This window comes from Rhinolophus hipposideros (assembly GCF_964194185.1).
Source record: "Rhinolophus hipposideros genome assembly, chromosome: 12".
NCBI lineage: Eukaryota > Metazoa > Chordata > Mammalia > Chiroptera > Rhinolophidae > Rhinolophus > Rhinolophus hipposideros.
The window spans coordinates 33,302,676-33,325,954 of NC_138058.1; the positions used below are offsets into that span (position 1 = coordinate 33,302,676).

General features: G+C 41.4%; 1 protein-coding gene across 4 annotated transcripts in view; it reads right to left on the minus strand.

Moving 5' to 3' along the window:
- Positions 1–23,279, minus strand: part of EHBP1 (EH domain binding protein 1) — a 668,483-nt gene that overhangs the window by 529,522 nt on the left and 115,682 nt on the right. For 2 of the 4 annotated variants that reach the window (XM_081069113.1, XM_081069123.1), the window contains exon 2: positions 18,033–18,147. The exons of the other annotated variants lie outside the window; for them this stretch is intronic. The gene's annotated coding sequence lies outside the window, so the exon portion shown is untranslated. The remainder of the gene's footprint in view (positions 1–18,032; positions 18,148–23,279) is intronic. 4 annotated transcript variants of the gene reach the window in all.

The following is a 23,279-nucleotide window of genomic DNA, read 5'->3' on the forward strand; positions in this document are numbered from 1 at the left end:
CAAAAGACAGAGGTCCAACATTTAAAAAGGTCTAAAGAAAAGAAAACATGATTCAACGATGTGTATACTCATATACCAAGTTATCCTTCAAGTATAAAGACAATAGGCAGGCATTCTCAGGCATGCGGAACCTTAGGGAATAAAGCACTCCGGAACCCTTCTTGAAAAACAACTTTTAAATGAAATCCATCCAACCAAAGAATGAGTTGAAATAAATTCCAGAATAGAAAATCTAGGTATTGAATTAGATTCCTGGGGTTGCCATAACAAAGTACCACAAACTGGATGACTTAGAAAAATAGAAATTTATTGTCTCACAGTTCTGGAGTCTAGAAGTCTGAAATCAAGGTGTCAGCAGGAAGACCGCTGAAGGAACAAGGGAAGGATACTTCCTTACCTCTTCCAGTGTCTTGTAGCCCTGGATGTTCATTGCCTTGTAGTGAACGTGGTATGTTCCCTATGTCCTTTTATATAGTCTTCCCTCTGTGGATGTCTGTGTCCAAATTTCCCCTTTTATAAGGACACAAGTCATATTGGATTAGGATCCACTCTAATGACCTGATTTTAACTTGATTACCCCTGTAAATAGTCTACTTCCAAATAATGTCACATTCTGAGGTACTCAGAGTTAGGACTTCTACATACCTTTTGGGGGGAACATACGATTGAATCTGTAACACTGGGTCAACATAGAGGGGTGAGCACTGAGTCTTCAAATAGGAGCTAAAACTAAATGACAGCAAGAAGAATGGTTAGAGAACAAGATGAAATGAGGTAAACATTGACAATGGAATATAATAAAAATCAAGAGACAGATTCAAGTATGAACTGCCTTCAGTGGGATAAAAGTAATTCCTCATCATTCATAGCAGGAAGTCAATAGATACTACTTAAAATTGAAACTTGTCATTTTTTTAAAAGCATAGCAAATTCAGTGTTCTAATTTTTTTTAATTCTGAAAGAATTAATCTTTTAAGAACTTGTGATAAAGAAACAAGCAATTTAGTCATTTCTAAGTTTTGCTTCAATTTTCCTACCATTAAATTCAAGTAAAATATTAAAATTTTTTCATCTAAAGTAGTATGTGGAGTATAAGCCTATTTTTATAAAATGTTATCGGTCATTCCATCTGTTTATCCACATACCTATAGAGTCTCTAATAATGTTTTATAGGTGTTGGGAATGGTTGTCTCTAGACAGTAGGATTCATGGTAATGATTTTTTAAAAACTTTTTTTGGTGCTTTTCTATATTACTTCCATTTTTATAATGAATATTTGTTAATTTGAAAAAATAGAAATAAAGTCATTATTTCACATTTTCCCAAAAGCTTTCTTTGTAGGCGTTGGAGGTAGGACTCAACTTCAGGTCCTAGGAAGAGATGGGTCCAGGAGGCAGAAGGTGGGATCTGAGTGGTGTGACAGCTGACACAAGGTCAGTGAATTGTCACAACTGGGGGTCCTGTTTCACAGCTGCTGTGGAAGAAAAGTCAACTGTAAATGGCACTACATGTACTAAGTACTTTCCACAGTCAGAACCAGCCCCCAAAGAAGCCACATGGCCTCTAAGTCCAGCAAAATGAGCCTTCTAACTTTTGAAAGTGTCCAACATTTGCTTTATGGTGACATCAAAGAAGTCAATGCTCCCAGAAACCAACCTGGAGGCTGGCTCTGATCTTTTCGACCCTCAAGCAAGAAAGCTGCCTGTGTGACTGTCCTGAGCTCACAGCTGTGTGACCAACCAAGTTCCCCACCCCACCCTCCAAACCAGACTTTTTCAACAGGAAAGGCATCTGGGTGCATAACGGTCATCATCATATCCATATTTTATTGTTCCTTTTCTTCTATCTGGTTGTCACCAAATGTTTGGCAGGAAATTTATCTTTTATTACTTTGCTTCCTGTGTTTTAATAGAAATGGTGGTGGTTTCTGTGGATACAGCATGCAGGCAGCTGGGGTTTTGTGAGGCTAAGCACATCACAAAGAGTTGTGGCCTTTCCGCCTTGCTTCCTAAAAGCTGGCGCTGGCCCTCTCATTCAGCCTTTCTAGCCTACGTAACATAACAGGTGTCCCAACAGGACACACCAGCTCAGGAGCAACAGGTGTAGGGAGAAGCAGGGGGCAGGGAAGTTTGCATTGGGAATAGGGTCCGGGCCTGTGAAAGCACTTTCTATGAGGCCTGCGATGTTATCTAAAGCTAAACGCAGGCCTAAGGAAGTGTGGCCCCTATGACCCACATATTGAGCTCTGCCAAAGGGCCGGGGATTACATGTAACCAGTGTCTCCAAGGGACAGAATCGCTAGAGAGGTTGTCATAGTAACTATAGTCCTAGAGGCAGGTGGTAGGCCTTCACTGAAGGTTGAGCACAAACACAGCAGGAGACATGAAGGCAGCACCTGCCAGCAGCCTGGGAAAGCTTCTTGGAAAATGTTGTCTATACTCGTTTTTCTTTTTAATCAGAAAATTTGTTATTAAGTACACAGAAAATTATGTTAAAATGTAGAGGAAATCAATTTATTTCAAATAAAATAATGCAAGTCTTATGCTCTCTGTGTTTTGAATCTAAGTCATCGAATTATCTGTCACATTTTGTCCCACCTCCTCTTTGCTCTCTAGCTACATCTAAGACTGGTGTTAATTATTCAGAGGCTGAATGTCTCAGGTTATACCCATATAGACAAGGCAGCAGAGCCATCCATCACCCCTCAACCCTGACATTTGAATTACCTGTGTCTCCTCTCATAACCCTTTATCTTTCAGTTCTTTGAATCATGATCAGCTTCTTATGTGTCACTGTGCCTGGCAAGGCTTTTTTTTCTGACAGTTCTAGTTTGAGAAGATGGATTTTGATCTACTTATGTATGTTCACTTAGTTGCATCTTTTCCACACCAAAGTGGAAAAGATGAGCTACCTGTATATTATAATAAACAGAGCTATCTCTGTTTATTATAATTTTTACATTATTATATAATTTTACTCATTCAGTGAAAGTAGACTATGAACAAACAGCAACATGAATATGGTTCTTTTACCACAGCCTTCCAGCTTCCTCTTGGACTACTGTCCACAATAAGGGCTGATAGAAGTCTCTGCCTTATGCAACTTTGAATCTTGGGTGGCTATGTTTAGCCATTTTTATGTGTGCTACTTTAGCTCATTCATTCCTTAGCCTGCAAAAATAGGCTTCTGCCTCCTCTACTCCACTGGCAAGCTCTTTCCAAGACTACCCATGAGCCCCGACTCATGCTAAATATGATTGACTCACATTTGTCAGAAAAACATGTTTCAACTCTCATTTCCCTAAACCTCTGTTCATATGTGAAACTACTTAATATTCCCTCCATCTTTAAACTCCCTTTTCCACTGATTTCTCTTACGTCTTGCTCTCCCCGTTCTTGCAAGCTCTCTAATCATTCCTCTTACTCTTTAATGAGCTTCTCTTCCTCCTTTGCCCAGAAGTTTTGAAGGTTTCATTCTCAGTGAACAGGCTCTTTTATCCTTATGTTTTAGCCACCAAATATGTCCAAACCAAGACCTCCTCAGAGTTCCAGTCTCATATATCCAGCTCCTGTTAAGATGTGTTAATTTGACCCAGGTAACACACCATCATGCCCCCAATCCCTGTCTCTCTTCCTGGGTTACATTGCCTGCATTACATTACATTTCTGCAGTCCAGGGACTTGTGCTCATGAATAGAAATGAGAACCGTTCTGGGGTCTCCAAAGTGAAAGTAACTCTGAGAGTTGCAATTAGTATCCTTGGTTTGATCAGAAATCATGGCCTCGAGGGATTTAGCACATACTGACCTCAGAGAGGAAATTCATTTGCTCTTTCTCCTGTATCTATGCCCCCTTAGAGGTATTTATCTTCCCAGGTAGAAGATGGGGAGGAATAACTATGCTTCTCCCTGTACTAGTGATGTCAGCCTAGAGATGGGTATATGTTTTGAAAACAAGAACGGAAGGACTCAAGTGGATGAAGAGAGAGCTCAGTAGGATTCTCCCAAATGCTCTAATGTGTCCTGAGAATACAAACCAAGCCAACTCATTTAGCTCAGAACCATGGAGTTTTAATCTTTGAAAAATATACTTCCTCCCTGTAATTCTAGTAATTACTGATTCTGGCATTTTTGGAAATCCCACCAGTCACCCTGTCTCTTCCAAAAAAATTGAGTCACAAAAATAAAACCAAGAGAAAAATTAATTTGACCTCTTTGCTCTCTGAAATGCACTGATGGAAAAAGCCTAGGAGAATGTGGTAAGGATTGGGGGAGTCCCACTTCAACTGGTTCTTCTATCTCAAGGAAAAATAAACTGAAGGAAAGGCTTGGAAAAAAAAGGTTTAAATCGACATCCAGAGGAAAAGGATGTTGTGGGAAAAGAGTTCACACTTAGACTATTCTAGTATTTAGAAGAGTTTTTAACTTCATAACTATGAATGGGCTCTATCAGAATATATGATCCTCTAGAAACCATGAGCTACATGTTTTTGTATCTGCATTTTTCTGAGGAAAGAGTCCATAGTTTTTATAGATTCTCAAAGGGGTCCCTAACATCCCAAAGGGTAAGAACTACTCACTTATAGGTTAACTTAGTTGTATTGGTTATCTTTGCTATATAATAAATCACCCCAAAACTTAGCAGTGTACTACAACTAACATTTATTATCTCACAGGTTGTCGGGTCAGAAATTGAGGTGTGGTGTAGCTGGGTGACTCAGGGTCTCTTGTGATGTTGCAGTCACAAAGTAAGTTAGGATCACTGCTCTAAGGCTTGACTGGGGCTAGAGAATCTGCTCAAGTAGCTGCCAGCAGAAAGCCTCAGTTCCTTACTGGCTATTGGCAAGAGGCCTCCATTCCTTGCCACATGGACTTCTCTATTGGGCTGCTTCAGTGTCCTCTGAATGAATGTCAACTGCTGAATGAGTGACCAAGAGAAAGAGCAAAAAGGAAGCCACAATGCCTTTTATGACTTAGTCTCGGGAGCCATACATTGTCATTCCTGCCACTTGCTATTCAAAGCCAGACAGCTCATACTCAAGAGCAGGTAATTAAGCTCCACTTTTTGAAGGGAGGACCATCAAAGAATTTGTGGATGTCTGTTGAAACTGCCAAACTAGTAAAGAGGTCATATTTTATAGTCTTGCTGAGAAGCAAATTTCTTTCTCCTGTGCAACTCCCCTCTTCTTCCACCAGCTCATTTCAATGTTTGAAACTCCTCTAGGGTAGGGAATCCTCATGATGGTAGAAAAATTATTAAACTTCTTTGTGTCTCAATTTTCTTCATTGGTTACTGGGGATAATAAAAATACCTGCGTCATAGGATTATTGTATGAAGCTTAAGTAAAATACTGGATTAATAAATGTTAAAAAATGTTAAGTATAAAATAGTGACCCCACCCTCAATATAGAGTTTTCCATTTCCATTAAATATTTATGGATTGTAAATCTTCTAGATGGGATGAGAAGTGATTACAGAGAATTTATGTATAATACAGGTGCTATAGGGCAGGGAGAAACAAAAGAAGTTAAAAAATAGACCCTGTCCTTGATAGGTCTAAAATGTAGTTGGGGAGAAAAGATATTCTATACATGAAACAGAGAAATGCTCTGAAAATCTTGTGACACTCGAGAATAGGGAGAGTACCTGCAGTGAGTATAATTTTAAAGGTTAAGATTCACACCAAAAAGCATAAATGAAATTTAAGGGGAAATTAATGCTGAAGTTTGAAGGGGGGCCACAGAAATCTTTTCAGGGACCATAGCAGGAAAAATAGAGAAAAGAGAAGTATTTACAAAGTCAAGATTTCACAGAGAAAGTAATCAATTTAAAAACAGGAGTTTCTCTGACAGAAGAATGGGTTTGTGCTGTGGCAATCCCTGAAGGAGATTTAACATATTTCTCAATCTATTTACTAAAACAAAAATATTCTGTTGACCTTTCAAGAGCAAGGAAACTGTCTACAAGCTTTCGTAATCCAACAGTGAGCTATGGAGGATATTGGTTTAAAAAAAAAATGCATACTGAGAAACCACTTCTCTAATCTCGACTTCAGATTAAAATGTTTACTGGTGAGCATTCTACAGAGCGGGTTCCCTGAAGCCCAGCTTTTCTGCTTTTTTCATATTGTGGAAGGAGCCAGATTTTCCAGGAGCTGTTTGATTCTATAGGGCTCATACAGACTCAGATTCTCAACAGACCTCACAGGCCTCACAAGGCTGGAGGAAGGAAGAGAAGAGAAGCGGCTCCAGGCTGGTCCCAAAGGCCCATTTGCAGCTTGGAGGGCACAGGAGACAAGGATGATCAGATACTCCTGGGACCTTCAGTTACCACCTCCCATCTCTGAGGTCTGGCGCTCCATTTTCTTATTTTGGGGGAAGTAGCGTAAGTTAATTTTAGTCTATAGGTAGGTAGCCCAAGATATTTTGAAGTGGGTGAAAATCAACTGCTCATTCATAACCTTGTTATTAAGTCATAACGAAAGCAAATCACAGACCAGATTTTACCCCTTTATACGTACATTTGTTAAACAAATATTCGAGAGCAGTTAGGCACAGAACATTTCATGCAGTGTGTGTGCTCTGTAGCTTCCATGAAGTCCCAGATCTTGTCCTTTTAAGTGCTCCAACTACATGCTGGCATGAATGGTCCACTGGAGGCAGACATTTCAGAGGCATTTTGTTATCCTTGTGGTCAGCATCGGCAACCAGAAACCCTCCTAAAGCTATGTCTGGAGACAGGAGCAGTTCAGGATCAAGTGCCTGACACCATTCTTACAGGTTCATGCTAAAGGCCTTGCTAAATCCTATTCGGCAAACATGAGGAGTGCCTCTAAAATATTTTAGCTTATTCACATACTTTGACTATCTTTAATTTCATTAGGAAGAGCCCTTTTCTATCATTCCTCATGCAAATTACCAAGCCACTAATTTTATCAAATCAAATCAATTTATGATATTGTCAGAAAACGGGTTCTTGGTGTATGCTACCGGAAAGAATTCAAGGACACACAGAATAAACCAAGCAAGTGGTGGATTTATTAAAGAACAATACACTCTCAAGGTGAGAGTGGGCAAGCCAGGAGAAGAGCAGCTGCCCTGAAGAACAATGAGACTTTGGAATTTATTTCACTAAAAATGGGGGTGGGGGATGTGGAGAGAGAGCTCAAGACTCATAGTACCAGCATGGGCCAGAAAGCTGTGTCCTACACAACTAGACTGAGAAACCATGGCTTGAAGGGGGGGGGAATGTGAAAGAAGGGGTGGGAAAAAAGAAATAATCAAGATTTAGGGGTGGTGTTACTGTTACAGGCAGTCCTCAATGACCATTCTTTCCTGCCGGGAGGAGGGATTTTTGTCCTTATTTGGCTTGGTCAGAACTGTCATAGCAACACAGGGAGTGCAGATTTTCCCTAATTCAAGGCTAATAATATTGTAATCCATTACGATTAGCAAAAATTCACCTTGAGGGGAAAGATGGCACCCGGATCTGCTCGCGGTCACCAAAAGCTAGTTCTGGCCAGTCTAGTAGATGCACTTTCTCTTAAGGATAATCTCATCTCCTTCCTCTTTTGTCTCCCCTCACCTCCTCCTTTCTTTCCTCCCCCTCTCTCCCAGCAGCCTTGTTCTTTCTGCCTTGGGTAATAGAATCATTATGCTGATCAGTAGTATCTGCTGTGGATCAAAATGTAGATTACTCAAGCACTTGTAGGGGCCACCTTGGCAGGTGGTCTTTCTGATAAAATGCTGGCTGACACCCTGGGGTGTAGATTACCTCTGGAATTGAAGCCTAATCTAACTAGCAAGGACACAGCATTTCATATCAATGCTGCAGTATTTTCAAGTAGAGTACGGATATCAAGACACTTGCTCTGGCCTGAAAGAAAAAAACAATCATTTTCACAAGATTCAGTGGAAAGATAGTTGATATCAGCTATATCAGTCCCAGGCTCTGTGACTATTTCATCAGTCGCAACTTCTGTCTAGAAAGATATTAACTTGGTGCAAAAGTAATTGAGGTTTTTGCAATTATTTTTTTAAAAAAAGATTTAATTGGGGAAGGGGAACAGGACTTTATTGGGGAACAGTGTGTACTTCCAGGACTTTTTTCCAAGTCAAGTTGTCCTTTCAATCTTAGTTGTGGAGGGTGCCGTTCAGTTTCAAGTTGTTGTCCTTTCAGTCTTAGTTGTGGAGGGCACAACTCAGCTCCAGGTCCAGTTGCGGTTGCTAGTTGCAGGGGGCACAGCCCACCATCCTTTGTGGGAGTCGAGGAATCGAACTGGCAACCCTGTGGTTGAGAGGATGCGCTCCAACCAACTGAGCCATCGGAGTGAGCCCAAGGTGTAGTATTCAATCATAGTTGCAGGGGACGGAGTCCACCATCCTTTGTGGGACTCCAGAAATTGAACTGGCAACCTTGTAGTTGAGAGCCCACTGGCCCTTGTGGGAATCGAACTGGCAGCCTTCGGAGTTAGGAGCATGGAGCTCTAACTGCCTGAGCTACTGGCTGGCCCCGCAATTATTTTTTAATCTTTTAAACCACAATTACTTTTGCTCCAACCTAATAATGTGAGATATGATTAAAGTCTGTGAGATTGTATTGAGGACTCCAAATTCCTAAGCATTATAATACAGGGAGATACTTGTTACTTGAAAAGAGGTTATTGTAGCACAAGTAGAAGGAAATATTATTTCCTGGTTCTTATGGACTTGGTTACCCCCACGGGTAGTTCAGACTGTAAACAAATAATTAATTCTGGGCAAAATCCAAGGTCATAAAGTAGCAGTCCACAGAAATCTTTTATTCAGCCTGAGCAATATTGTAAAATTATTGAATTTGATTGCTATTACTTAAAAATCAGTTGCCATTCTCATAAAAATCTGGATTGCTAGCTTCTCTTGAAAAAAATCAGTTCTCGTAACACTAGGTCTGCCTGGTGACATCAGGCAGCTGCAATCAAGGACACATGTAACAGGCATTTCCTCTCCAGTTTGCACAGTTCTCATGGTGCCCTAATAATTCCCGGCACTCAGGCCCAACGGTGCCATTTATAATCGCACCTGGACTGCCGTATTTCTTGTAGTAGAGTTAAGAGAAATGAACTATTTCTTGTGCCTGCAGCATTATTTTTGCATCACAGTTAGGAATGTGGACCCTAGAGGCAGACAGCCTGGTTTTGAATCCTGTGGTTTTTTTTAATTTCTTGTTATGTGACTTTGGGCAGGTTGTTTAACCTTTCTAAGCTTAAGTTTCCTTATCTGTAAGATGAGAGTAATACTGGTATTTTACTTGATAGGGTTGTTGTAGGATTAAAATACTTAGGTCAGCTTCAAACAAGTGCATGTCCCACCCAACCTACTTTTGTCTTGTATGTTACCCACCTGGCCCCCAGTAGGCACTGAGTTTGTGATCTCTGATTTAAATAAATATTTGGATGTCATTTCATAAGGAATTATTAACAAAATTGAGCATGTCCAAAAGACATTCCTTACCTTCAAAGATCATTTTATGGAACACCCCTTAACAATCTGCACCAGCCTGGCCTTGACACTTAGTTAACAGACCAGAATCTTGGGTGGATCGTGAAACTATTTCTGACCAAATGCTCCCTTGGAATAAGATGGTATCTCTGCCTCAACAGACAGCATGTCTTCATGAAAAGACAAACCATAAAATGGCAGAAGATATTTGCAACACATAGAGCTGCAGAGGATTAGTATGAAAAATAATGTAAAGAATTTCTACAAACTAATAAGAAAAAGACAACCAGCTGTATAGAAAAAAATGGACAAAGAAATAAACAAGCAGTTTCCAGAGGAAGAAATAGCGATGACCTATAAATATGGTAAAAGATGTTCAATTCCATAGTAATCCAGAAAATGAAGGTTAAGACCACAGTAAAATATCCTTCCATACCCATCATATCAGCAAAAATGTTATAGTCTAACAATATCACCAACCGGGTCTATGCATTGCTAATTGAATGTAGATTGGCCTAACCTCTTTGAAGAGCAATTTAGAACTCTCTGGAAAAGCTGTTTATCCAAGGTCCCAGCAGTTTCACTCCTAGGAATCAACCCTTGAGAATCAAACTCTTGCAGAGCTGCACCAGGACACAGGAACAAAAATGTTTGTGGCCCCATTGGGTAGAAAGGAAGAAACTTTCTTCTACCCTGCTAGGTTCTTTCGGCCAGTCTAATAATTAAATTGACATGAGACAGATTAGATTAACAAGAGAAAATAACCAAATTTAACTGCATACATACACATGGGGACCCCACATACATGAGAGGTAAACAGACAGAGAGGGAAAATGATGTAAATGTGACATTCTGAGCTAAGGATGAGGTAAGGCACCTTAAGGCTTCAGAGAGGAGGAAGGTCATTTGCGGAATGATAAGAAAAGCAAGAGTTCAGTAATTAGAAGTTTGCTCTGTCCTGTATATAGGTCATAAAGAGTTATTTCCAGTGATAACTCTTATCATGGGCAAGGCCCCTAATTTAAACTCTTTAAGGGAAGGCGGCCGGATGGCTCAGTTGGTTAGAACATGAGCTCTGAACAACAGGGTTGCTGGTTCGATTCTCACATGGGCCAGTGAGCTGCGCCCTCCACAACTAGATTGAAGGCAATGAGCTGCCGCTGAGCTGCCAGGAGGGCGGCTGGATGGCTCAGTTTGTTGAGTGTGAGCTCTCAATAACAAGGTTGCCAGTTCAATTCCTGCATGGGATGATGGGCTGCTCCCCCTGCAATTAAAGATTGAATACGGCAACTGGACTTGGAGCTGAGCTGCGCCCTCCACAACTAGACTGAAGGACAATGACTTGGACCAACTTGAGCCCTGGAGAAATATACTGTTCCCCAATATTCCCCAATAAAATTTATTTTTAAAAAAATTCTTTAAGGGAGAGGTAAAAGTTTCTCATGAGCTCACAGAGTCTTGATTGCCTTCAGCTCAAAATGATCCACATGCCAAAATGGTACATCTTGGAGAGGCCTGTTCTGAATCCCTTTATTTGTAATAGCCCAAACTGATAATAACTTAAATGTTTATCAGCAGAATAAATAAATTAAATATGACATATTCTTACAAAAGAGTAGTAACATGCAGTCACTATATCAATCAACAAGAATGATTCTCAAAACATGCTAGATACAAAAAGCAAGTTGTATAAGAAAACACATATTCCACGTACATAAAACAGAGGCAAAGCACTACTACTATTGTTCAGGAATACAAGTATAACATATGTATGGAAATGAGATAGAGGATGGGTCTGCAAGGGGCTTCACTATAATAGAACTGCTTTGTTTCTTGAGTTGGGTGGGTTTTACCTGAATATGTATTGTACAAAGTGTGATCAAACAATATGGTGAGTGTATAAATAAAATTTAAAAATTATTACAGTAAAAGATACATTGCCATTAATCTCCCTCAAAATACTCCCTCTCACTTCAAACACACTTACCCCATCATTCTTGCCACTTTCTGAAGCAGTTCTAGAATTCCTCTTTCATGAGTGTCTTTAGTTGCGCTGTCCTAGTTGCCTCAATGTCCTGAATCATTCTGACTTTGGGGAAGAGCCAGAAGTTGCATGGTGCCTGATCTGGTAAATAAGATGGGTGAGGACACACTGTAATGTTTTCATTTGACAGAAATTGCTGTACCAGAAACAATGTGTGACACAGAGCCTTTCTGTTGTGATCACAAAATACAGTGAATGCTGCTGCCGAGTGCCATCCAACGGAAAGTCAGAGATCTTCAATACGGGAAGTGGCACATCAAACCTTAGTAACAAGTTTCAACTGGTTCAGTGCAGTCAACTGGTTCAGTGGGGTGTGAGCTACAGTTGAGAGGAAGTGTGTTTTAAAGTGTGCCATATATCATGGAGCATGAACAATGCATTAACACGAAATGGGCAAATGGTTTCATCCTCCATCATGACAACGCTCCGTGTCACACATCACTTCTGGTATATGACAATATCTGTCAAATTAAAACATTATGGTTAGTCCTCATCCACCTTATTTACCGAATTGGGCATGGTGAGACTTCTGGCTCTTCCCCAAAGTCAAAATGACCATAAAAGATAAACGTTTTGAATCTATTCTGGATATAGAGGCAGCCATGACAGTGCAACTAAAAATGCTCATGTAAGCATAAGACCTGACACAATAAACTGCATTGAAGAAAACATAGGTACTAAACTTATGGACCTTGGGTTCAAAGAGCATTTTATGAATTTGACTCCAAAGGCAATGGAAGTAAAAACTAAAATAAACAAATGGGATTATATGAAACTGAAAAGCTTCTGCACAGCAAAAGAAACTATTGACAAAATAATGAGGCAACCAACTGAATGGGAGAAGATTTTCGCAAACAGTTCCTCTGATAAGGGGCTAATATCCAAAATATACAAGGAACTCATGAAACTCAACAACAAAAAAACAAACAACCCAATTGAAAAATGGACAGAGGACCTGAAGAGACATTTCTCCAAAGAGGATATACAAATGGCAAATAGACATATGAAAAAATGCTCAACATCGCTAATCATCAGAGAAATGCAAATAAAAACCACAATGAGATATCACCTCACCCCAGTCAGAATGGCTTTCATCAACAAAACAAATAGTAACAAGTGTTGGAGAGGCTGTGGAGAAAAAGGAACTCTCATACACTGTTGGTGGGAATGCAGACTGGTGCAGCCGCTATGGAAGGCAGTGTGGAGGTTCCTCAAGAAATTACGAATAGAATTACCATATGACCCAGCAATCGCTCTCCTGGGTATCTACCCCAAAAATATAAAAGCATTTCTCTATAGAGACACGTGTACGCCAATGTTCATTGCAGCTTTGTTTACGGTGGCCAAGACATGGAAACAACCAAAATGTCCTTCGATAGATGAATGGATAAAGAAGTTGTGGTACATATACACAATGGAATACTATTCGGCGTTAAGGAAAGATGATATAGGAACATTTGTGACAACATGGATGGATCTCGAGAGAATAATGCTAAGTGAAACAAGTCAGACAGAAAAAGCAGAGAACCCTATGATTTCACTGATATGTGGTATATAAACCTAAAAGAACAAGACAAACAAATGAGAAAGAAAAACTCCTAGACACAGACAATAATTTAGTGGTTACCAGAGGGTAAGGGGGTGGGCGGTGGGTGATGAGGGTAAAGGGGATCAAATATATGGTGATGGAAGGAGAACTGACTCTGGGTGGTGAACACACAATGGGATTTATTGATGATGTAATACAGAATTGTACACCTGAAATCTATGTAAATTTACTAACAATTGTCACCCCAATAAATTTAATTTAAAAAAAAAAGAAAGAAAAGAGGGGGAGTATTATGAGGGGGATCAATGGCAATGTGTCTTTTACTGTAATAAATTTTTTTTATTTAAACATTCACCATATTTTTTATCACACTTCATATTAGTCTTTATATCTTTTGTATATATGTTAAATATTATAAAACAATTTAAAATAAATGCAATTTATTAATTTCTATTTTGCAGTTTTCCTTTTTTACTTCAGAGTTGATTAAAATATTGTCCAGGCTGTATTAGTTTCCTGTTACTATTTTAGCAAATTGCCAGAGATTTAGTGGCACACATATTTATTATCTTATGGTATTGGCCCCAACCCCATTTTCAAAAGCAGCAACGTTGCATCTTCAAATTTCTCTCTCTCCTGTTTCTATTACCACATCTCCTCTGAATTTGCCCCTTCTGTCTCTCTCTTATAAGGACCCTTGTGCTTACATTGGCCCATTTGGATAATCCAGGATAATTTTCCCATTTCAAGTTCCATAACTTAGTTACATCTGCAAAATCCCTTTGCAATGTATGGTAACATATTCACAGGTTTTGGGGATTAGGACATGGACATCTTTGGAAGGCCATTTTCTGCCTGCCACATGGGCCTTAAACATTTTGTAGGCCCTAGTGCTGTGCTTATAATGCCCAAATGGAAAACCCCTGTTCTATTTAGCTCTTACTAAGTAACTGAATTGGTTTCCCTGACCTGGATGGGTTTTTCTAGAAACCTAGATGGCCACAAAGCAGTCAAAGGTAAGCCCCAGTAGGGGGAAAAAAATCACAGAAGCTGGAAATTCCCAAGCTGTAAAAAAGGGTCCAGAACTACAAAAAGAGTGGCCTTAAACTAGAATGGTTAGATCTCAAAATTTCCTCAGATCAGCTGGACTGATCACTCTAAAACATAAATCTGATCATGTCCCTTTCCTGTGTTAAACCTGGTTAGAGCTTCCCCTTGACTTTAGAATGAGGAACCAAGTCCTTAAAATGGTCCCAGTTTCTCAACTGCAGCACTGTTCACATTTTTGGCCAGGTGATTCTTTGTTTCCAGGGACTATCCTGTGCATTGCAGGATATTTAGCAGCATCCACTCAGGGCCTCTACCTACTAGATGCCAGGAGCACCCTCACACACCCCTATACGTACATTTGTGACAACCAAGTTGTGACCATCTAGCCGAATGTCTCTGAGGGACAAAATTGCCCTCAGTTGATAACTCCTGTCCTAGGAGGTCCTAAACAATCTGGAACCTGCCCATCTCCCCACTCTGTTCTCTCTTCTTTAACTACCTAAAGGGCATCTCCCAGCTAAACACAGCAGGGTCCCTCTGGCCTCTGGATCTCTGCATACACTGTTCCCTCTTCCTGAATCACTCCTCCTGACATTTCCTCATCTGGTGAATTCTTTCTTTGTATTGAAAGGGAGCAGAATTTTGCCACCTCAAAATACGCCTTTAGGGGATGATTATTTTAAGCTGATCATTTTTAAGAAACAAGACTCAGGAAAAACATTTGATCTTCCCCAAAACTGCCTAAAATAATTTAGACAGAGAACCTGCTCCAGGAAGGGAGCTATCACCATAGAACACTGCATTTTAATATAAACTAAGTATGACAGACAAGGAGGAACCTAGAAAATCTCTTTCTTAGACTCCCCTCTGTGTCCCATAGTTTCTGGGTGGCCTGGCAAATACGTGTTCCTTCTCATCTACCTGTGAATTGCCCACCTTCCTTTGAAGTATAAACCACTACCCCCCTTCTTTCTCCTTAGCTCAAGATGCATCTAAGCCTCAACTGCCTGATTTGTCTTCAGTCCCATATTCTTACAAAACCCCGTATGCACACATATAATTAAATTCTGTTAATCTGTCTCATGTAAATTTGATTATTAGAGCAGCCAGAATAACTAAGAAGGAAAAGAGGGGAAACTTTCTCCTCCCCTACAGTGTCTCAGTCTAAATGTCTCTGCTCAGACACCCTTCCTGGCTTCCCTTTCAGAGATCACTGCTCTGTGCTGCAGTAGCGCCTCCCCTCTCCCTGCAAACCCTCTTCACACCTGCCATTATTTGTCTGCCTTCTCCATCAGACTGCCACCCCCAGGAGGACAGAACCTGTGACATGTGACAGTCTTGTCCTACTGATTACAGTGCCTACTGAGTAGAGACTACATGGTCTGTTTTATCTCATGATGGCAGATCCCATCTTTCCCATAATCAGATGCCCAGAACTCAGACCTTGAAGCCAGGTAAATCCCCAAAGAAGAGCTGGGATTCACTGTCTGCTCCTTGTTGTGTCTGGACTGTGTTGGCTCAATTCAAGATTGAACAGTAACTCAGGGTGTGATCTGAAAAAGCCTTCTCCTGAGGGCAGTGAACCAAAGATTCCTACGGCTGCACAGCAGGAATCATTCGCCCCAGGGGCTCCTGTTAAATGATGCCCTACGTTTGGGTAACAGCCAGCACCATAAACTGGCACCAGCTGCCAACACTCTTTGGGAAGAGAGCCAGATAGTGGTCACCTTGCAGACAGGGAACAGCGCAGCAGGGAGAAGGCTGTCACTGATCAGCTCTGGTACAACAGACTAGTCACAGGACAGCATTTTCAATAAGACTCATCTAGACTCTGGCCAGATTCCCTTTGTCCACCCCAACCTGGAGAGTCTAAATGCCAGTGAGGCAAAGATCTAACACACCACAGAAACTTGGCCCCATTTCTCCAAGTGATCAATGATTTACCTGATTCAAAAGTTGTAACTGAGACTCTTAAATGAAATCCTTTAAACGGTGCTGAAAAGATAAAGCTCAGCCCCCCACACTGAATGTCCCATGACAGGAAGGCTTCCTTTGCTCTTTGCCTGGGCCCTGTCCTTCGGTCTCCCAGTGTGGACTCAAGCAAGCTAAGTCAACCATGTTGCCAAAGCCATATATTCCTAGTATTGTTATGTACTTAATACATTCCTTTAAACATATATACCTTTCTCCATAACAAAAATAGGTGTTTTCCGATTATGTAAATAATGTATGCTCATTGTAAAAAATGCAAATACAAAAAACACATAAGGAAGACAAAAATCACTGAGATAAACATCATCATTTTGCTGACCCTCCTTTCCTACATATCTTTGTCAAAATGTACACACAAATGTGATTTTACATACATAAAGCAAACTTCTTTGCTCAAATGCATGTATTAAAAAGGAAACTTTCCATTAGCATCACTAATAGCAAACTGCCATCACTTGTCAGAATAGAAGACAACCCCCAGCAAACAAATATAATGCAAACAAAATAATGTAATTAAATATCTAGTCAGATACCATAGCTCCCAAAGCTCCAAACCCTGAGTCCCAGTTTCCAGGAGTTTAAAAAAAAGGGAATTAGAGAGGCTTGACAGGTTAGATCAAAGGGAGATTTTCTCCCAGTTACAATTAGAAGGACTAAAAGAGAATTAAAAGAAAAATCTATCCTTTCCACATCTATGCAGGAGCCTAAACTTTCTGGGGTACCTTCAAGCACCTCCCACATCCTATGGAGAAGGCAGGGAGTAGATCTTGCAGGGTCCCCTCAAGATAGCATGGAGGGGAAAGTCCCTGAATGCACCAATCCCTTGCCCCAGAAGCCTCAGAAAACTATGAAGTCTCTCATACACCTCAAAGGTACCAAACCGGATCCTGCCCTCCCCTCCAGTCCCAGGCTCCCTCCTTCGTCAGCCTAGAGCCAACAGGAGATTCCAGGCCTCCTTTTTCACAAAGACTCTTCTGTCTCAGAAACCAACATTCCTGGGCAGGAGACCCAAAGTCTAGTGTATGTTAGTGTCAGGACAAGACTTCCTGCCTTCCCCTGGAAGAGAAGAGTGACAGAAAGGCACTGAGGGTACAAAATTGAAGAAGGCCCCCTCACTTTCAGCTGCAGACCCTCAAGACCCTGAGAGTGGGCACCTCACTTGTCTCACCCTCTTCCTGGCCCTGGCAGCAGAGCCGAGCCATGAACCATTCAATATGTGATACTGGGACAACTGGGTACCATGTGGGAAAAGATAGCCTCGGATTCCCACCTTATCTTACCCTATACCATATACAACAATAACTATAGTGTACAAAGGCCTACAGATGAAAGAGAAATATTAAAACTTTTTAAAATATAGGAGAAATAAAAAATAGCTTTATGATTTGAGGGTAGAGAAAGATTTCTCAAAACGACACCAAAGAACAAACCATAAATTTAAGTGTTGATAAATTCAACTGTTAAAATTATCTGACTGCTTTTCTAAAGTCACCATAAACATAGGTAAAAGACCAAGTACAAACTGGGGAAACACATCTGCATTACGTATAACTGACAAAAGATTAGTGTACAGATTCTATAGTGGGGGGGGGAAGTTTTAAAATAACAAAGAAAAACAGACAAAAGACGAACGGGAAACTCACAGATGAGGAAACATAAATATCCAATAAATATCCAAAAGATGTTCAAATGCAGTACTCGCCAGGGAAATGCAAGTTAAAATTACAATGAAATGCCAGTTCACACCCATCTGATTGGCCAAAATGTAGAGGTCTCATAATGCCAAGTGACAGTGAAAACATAAAGAAATGAGAACTCTCGTAGCCTGCTGGAGGGAGTGTGGATTGGGACAGCTTTAGGAAGGCAATTTGGTGTTACCTGGTAAAGGTGAAGACATGTATGTATGCATAGCCCCTTACCTGGATTCTTTTATCCTCAATTCTTCTGAAACTTGGCATACCACTACATTTTTCACAGGCTCAGCTCTGAACACAGCCCTTTCCTTTTTGGATGCTTTCAATGGCTCCCCATTGCCTATGAAAGAAGCATAAAACTCTAATGACATTTTAGCCTTTCATGGTGTAACTCCAACCCACCTTCTGGTTTATATCCCACTCTGCCCTGGGTTCTTAATGCTCCTCCTATAAAACTAACTGCACAGGCTGACACATCTCTTTTAAATCCTTAACCACATGAAATAAAGGAGAGGTGGAGCTGGTGAATAATCTAATATCTTTATGTTACAGATGACAATACTGGGGCTCAGGGAGGTTGAATATCTACCCAAGGCCACCCCATGAGAGTGAGAATCAGAGGAGACCCCAGCTTTTCCGAGTCCCTGATCAGGCGTCTTACTACTGTACATCTCCTGCTGGGCAAACCTATCACAGGCCTGGCCATGGGGGTACATGGAGCACAATCACTTTGGCTTCCTTCACATCACCCTACAGCCCAGGACTGACATCCACCATTTTTCACGAAGTAAAAATATGCCAGGGAGCTGGACTGGAAAGAACTTTGTGTGCCGGCAGCTTGCCGATCCTAAAGCAATATCCCTGAATTGGGATGCCCTTGTGTTCACCTTGTCAACAGGGAGCAGCCAGATCTCTCCTCTACTGTAATTGAGTTAGTCTTTTGGGTTTGCCCTCATCCCAGCTGTCAACAGAGATTATACAGAAATGTACTGCTGCATCGACCACAGTTCAGGTGCTAGCTGAGGCCACAGCAGGAGGAAATTTCCAAATACATTCATTAATCTTCCTAAGTACCAGGTTGCTGCTGGCAGCACTTTCTTCCAGCTGCAATCACTTTTGCTCCAACTAGAGCTCAGAGGTCGCCAGGTAAGCTGCAGCGCCCTCATCAGGAGCCTGGTGCAAACACAGGGAGAGTGACGTCTGTACTCACCCTGCAAAGGTCGCCATACCTGGGAGAGCATGACATTAAATAGCAAATTTTAAAACACATAATGAGTCAAGACGGAGTCCACAGAAGAAAGAAAAAATCTTTTCTCCTACTTTTGAACAAGGGGCCCAGCATTATTTTGCACTGCCCCCCGCCCCCAGCTCAGCTGTATCTTAGTCCGCGTGGGCTGCTATAACAAAATAGCACATACTGGGTGGCTTAAGAAGTTTATATCTCACAGTTTTGGAGGCTAGGTTTCGAAGATCAGGGTGCCATCATGGTCAAGTGTGGCCCTCTTGCAGGCCACAGACTTCTCATTGTATCATCTCAGGGAGAGGGGGGTAGGAAGCTCTCTGGAGCTTCTTTTACAAGAGCACAAATCTCATCCAAGAGGGCTCCACCCTCAAGACTTAAGCACCTCCCAAAAGCCCAACCTTCTAATACCATCATCTTTGGGGGTTAGGATTTCAACATGAATGTGGGGAGACACAAACATTCAGACCACAGCAGTTTCTAAAATCTAATAGGTAGAAGAGAACATCTGTTTCCTCAGAACCCCACAGGTGCCTATATAAGTGGAACTGCTCTGGTGGGGCCAGCATTGGTCCAGGGTGGAGGCCCAGGAAGTCCAGCCCACAGGCTTCCTGCATCAGTGCCTGAGGGGGTCTGTGGCACCAGGTGTGTAAAGACCTCTAACAGTCCAGCCCAGTGATCCTCAAACTTTAGTGAGCAACAGGTCACCTAGAGACTGTGTTAGACATGAAGATTCTCAGGGGTAGCCCCAAAAATTCTGACTCTGAGATGGGGCTTGAGATTTTGCACTTCTAACATGATCGAGGTGATGCGAAGGCTACACAGGTCTGTGGTCTGCACTTGGAGGGACACTGGTAACCTCTTCTCTTCAAAGAAGAGGCAACAGAGACTACCCGATCTCCGCACTCCGACAGCACCATTCCATTGGCCCATTTTATGGTTCTCACAGAGTCTGAGGAAGGAGGGTATGAGTTAGGACCATACTCTGAAAGTTCCCATTAATGCTTGTTGAGCAATTGAGTATTCTGGCAACTGAATAAACCCGTCCTCATTTTCCCTCTTGCCTTGAGGCAAGGCAAGTAGCACTTGGGAGCCAAAAGATCACCTGTTACCTCAGTTTCCTTAATGATAGCCAATCCTCATGAACCACGTACCAGGCATTTTACATGCATCGATCCTCTCCATGAACCTATGGAGTAGATACTATTATTATCCCCATTTTACAGATGAGGAAACTGATACGCAGAGAGTTTAGATAATTTCACTGAAGTCACGCAACAAGAGTGCAGAGGCAGGATTTGAACAGATGCACTCCGACTGCATAGCCCAAACTCCTCACCACTCTGCCCTAAGGAAACTGTATCACTGAGAGACACTGACTCAGTTCTGGCTGCCTTGCTGGAGTCCTTCCTGTTGCTCTGCTCTCTAAGCCCTCCTGCTTTTATGGTCCAACTCAACCCACAGCTCCCTTTGAAGATTCCCCTCAGAAGTGTGGCAGCTCTGCTCCTTTATGCTCCTCAGGCAGCTCTCCAGGTCTGATCTAATCCACGTGGCCCTCAGCCAATGCTTCTCATGAGTGCAGTGCTAGCCTTAGAGTGAGCAGGAGGGACCCCTGACCTTGGCACTATGCTTTAGGGCGCCTTGCTCTGCTGCTTCTCTAGCCATGTCCTTTCCAATGCGGTGGAAAGTTAGGGAGGGATAGGAGTCAAGGACCAGAAGCCCCCTCTTCTAGAATGTTCTGAGTACCCAGGACCTTGGAATTCCCTTCATAGATGACCCTGAACTATTCCCAGGGATTGCTTAGAATTGTCCTCTGGCCTGTCCTCCCATGGACAACATTGCTCCCATGGGTAGCACAAGCTGGATACGTTTACCTGTTAGGACTCAGGGATGTGTCGGAGGAGGGAGTGGAAGTGGCAGAACTGACATGAAAGCTGGGGTATCTATAGAGATGAACACGAGGCCCTCAAGATTCAAGATGAAGAGAGGGTGGGAAGAGATGACTAGCCACTAACTGAGGGCCAGGGATGAAAGCCAACACTTACAGTAATGCTGGAAGTTATGTAACAAATTACTGGAAACTTAGTGACTTAAAACAGCATGTATTTACTATCTCAGGGTTTCTGTGGATTAGGAATCTCGGTAGGGCTTAGCTGGGTCTGCTGTGTCAGGGTCACTCACAAGGTATTGTCCAAGGCTAGAGTCTTATCTGAAGACTTGAGTGGGAAAGAAGCTGCTTCTCAAAGGTCATTGGATGGAAGGCCTCCATTCCTTGCTGGCTGTTGGACAGAGGCCACCCTCCTTTACTTGTCATGGTCTCTGCAACGTGGCAACTTGCTTCATCACAGCCAGGAAGGGAGAGAGTCTGCGCGCAAAAGAGAAGTCACTATCTTATGTAACCTAACTATGGAAGTGACATCCCATCCCATTTAACATATTCTGTTTGTTGAAGCAAGTTATGGGTGTTGCCCACACTCAAGAGATTACACAAGCGTGTAAATGTCAACAGGTGGGATCACTGGGGGCCATCTTAGAAGCCACCTGCCACAGCTACATCCAAGCGCAGAACTCCAAGTTCTACATTCAAACCTGGCTTTCTCAGGCCATTTGAAGTTGTAATTACTAAGGGAGAAGAATAGATAATATTTTAGTCAATGAGATGTTAGCTTGAGTTACAGCTTTTAAATATTTAGATATATGGCATGTGGCCTCTACTGATACTCTCATCCTGGCCCATAAATGTTAGGACAGGCCTGCTTCTGTGCATGTGTGGTGGCTGCCACCTCAGACAGGCAGGGCCTGTGGGCAAAGTCTTGTGTGCTGAACTTTTGCCCCCGGTACAACCGAGCACAGTGTCTAGCATATGAGAGGTAGTTAGTAAAGTTTGCCTGGGCATCGTCCAGCAGCTGCCCAGCTCCAGTGGTGGCCCTCCCTCAGCCTCAGCCATGAGGCAACTCGGCTGGTTTTGAATCCTCAGTGGTTGGGCTTCCTCTTGAGCAAGTAGAGAGGATCTCACATGGCAAGGAAATGAGAAGAGCAAAGGCCCCTGCATCAGCAAGGGAAAGCTGACTCCTTCCAGTGAAGCTAAAGCTCTGCCTTTAGATAAAAATATGATTATTAGGTTTTGTTCTATTTTTTATTTTATTCTAGTATAAAAATAACAAATAGGTTTATTTTAAACAATAAAAATCAAAAAGGAAAGAGTAATAGTCCCACCACTGAATCTCCCTTTGTTGTGTGTATGTGTGTGTGGTGTGTGTTTTTCAATTTTCTTCCTCAGAAAATGTTTTCTATGCATAGTTTTGTGTTTTTTTTAATTGGTTAGTCTGGGGACATTTTAAAAAATAAAAGGTCATACTGTCTATTCAATTCTATATCTCCTTTTTCACTATGCAAACCTTTTTTTTCTAGTTTAAAGATGTAGAATTTAAAAATAACTTTTGAAAATTGATAATGGATTCGCGAGGTCAAAAAAGTACACAGTGAAAAGTCTCTGTCCCACTCCCCAGTTTACATCCCTGGCCATAAACAATGTTAACAGTTCCTTCTATGTCCTTCCAAAGATAGTTTATGTATATGTATGTATGTGTATATACCGGGGGTGCCAAAAATAATTTATACAAGGGGACAATTTGGTCAACGTTGCTCGTCCAGTAGTTCGCCATAATCAGAAGTGTATGGACACTGATGGTAACCACTTGTATTCATCTTTTGTTATCAGTATATATTGAGTATTACAATTTTAATACAGTTTTCCTTTCTTAAAATGTGTATAAATTTTTTTGGCATCATATGTATATATAGGTATACACATATATATGCAAATACATACTTTTTTCTTTTCTATTTTCTACATAGTGGTGACATTATATGTATATAATGATATACATATACACTGTATGTATTATATATACTGTTCTTCAGTCAATATATCTTGGAGATAGTTCCATATCTTTACGTACCAATGGTTCTCAACTTTAGCTGAACATTAGAATTATATGCACAGTTTTATTAAAATCCCAGATGCCCAAGCCACACCCCAAACCAATTAAATTAAAATCCATGGGGTGGGGTCCAGGCATCAGGATTTTTTAAAGCTTCATAAGGTATAGCCAAGGTTGCAGACCACCAGTACATAAAGAGCTTCCTCAGAAAAGAAGTAGAAGGAAAAGGAAATTTACTAAGTCCATCAATGCTTATAACAGAAAGTTAGGGTGACCAACTGTCCTGGT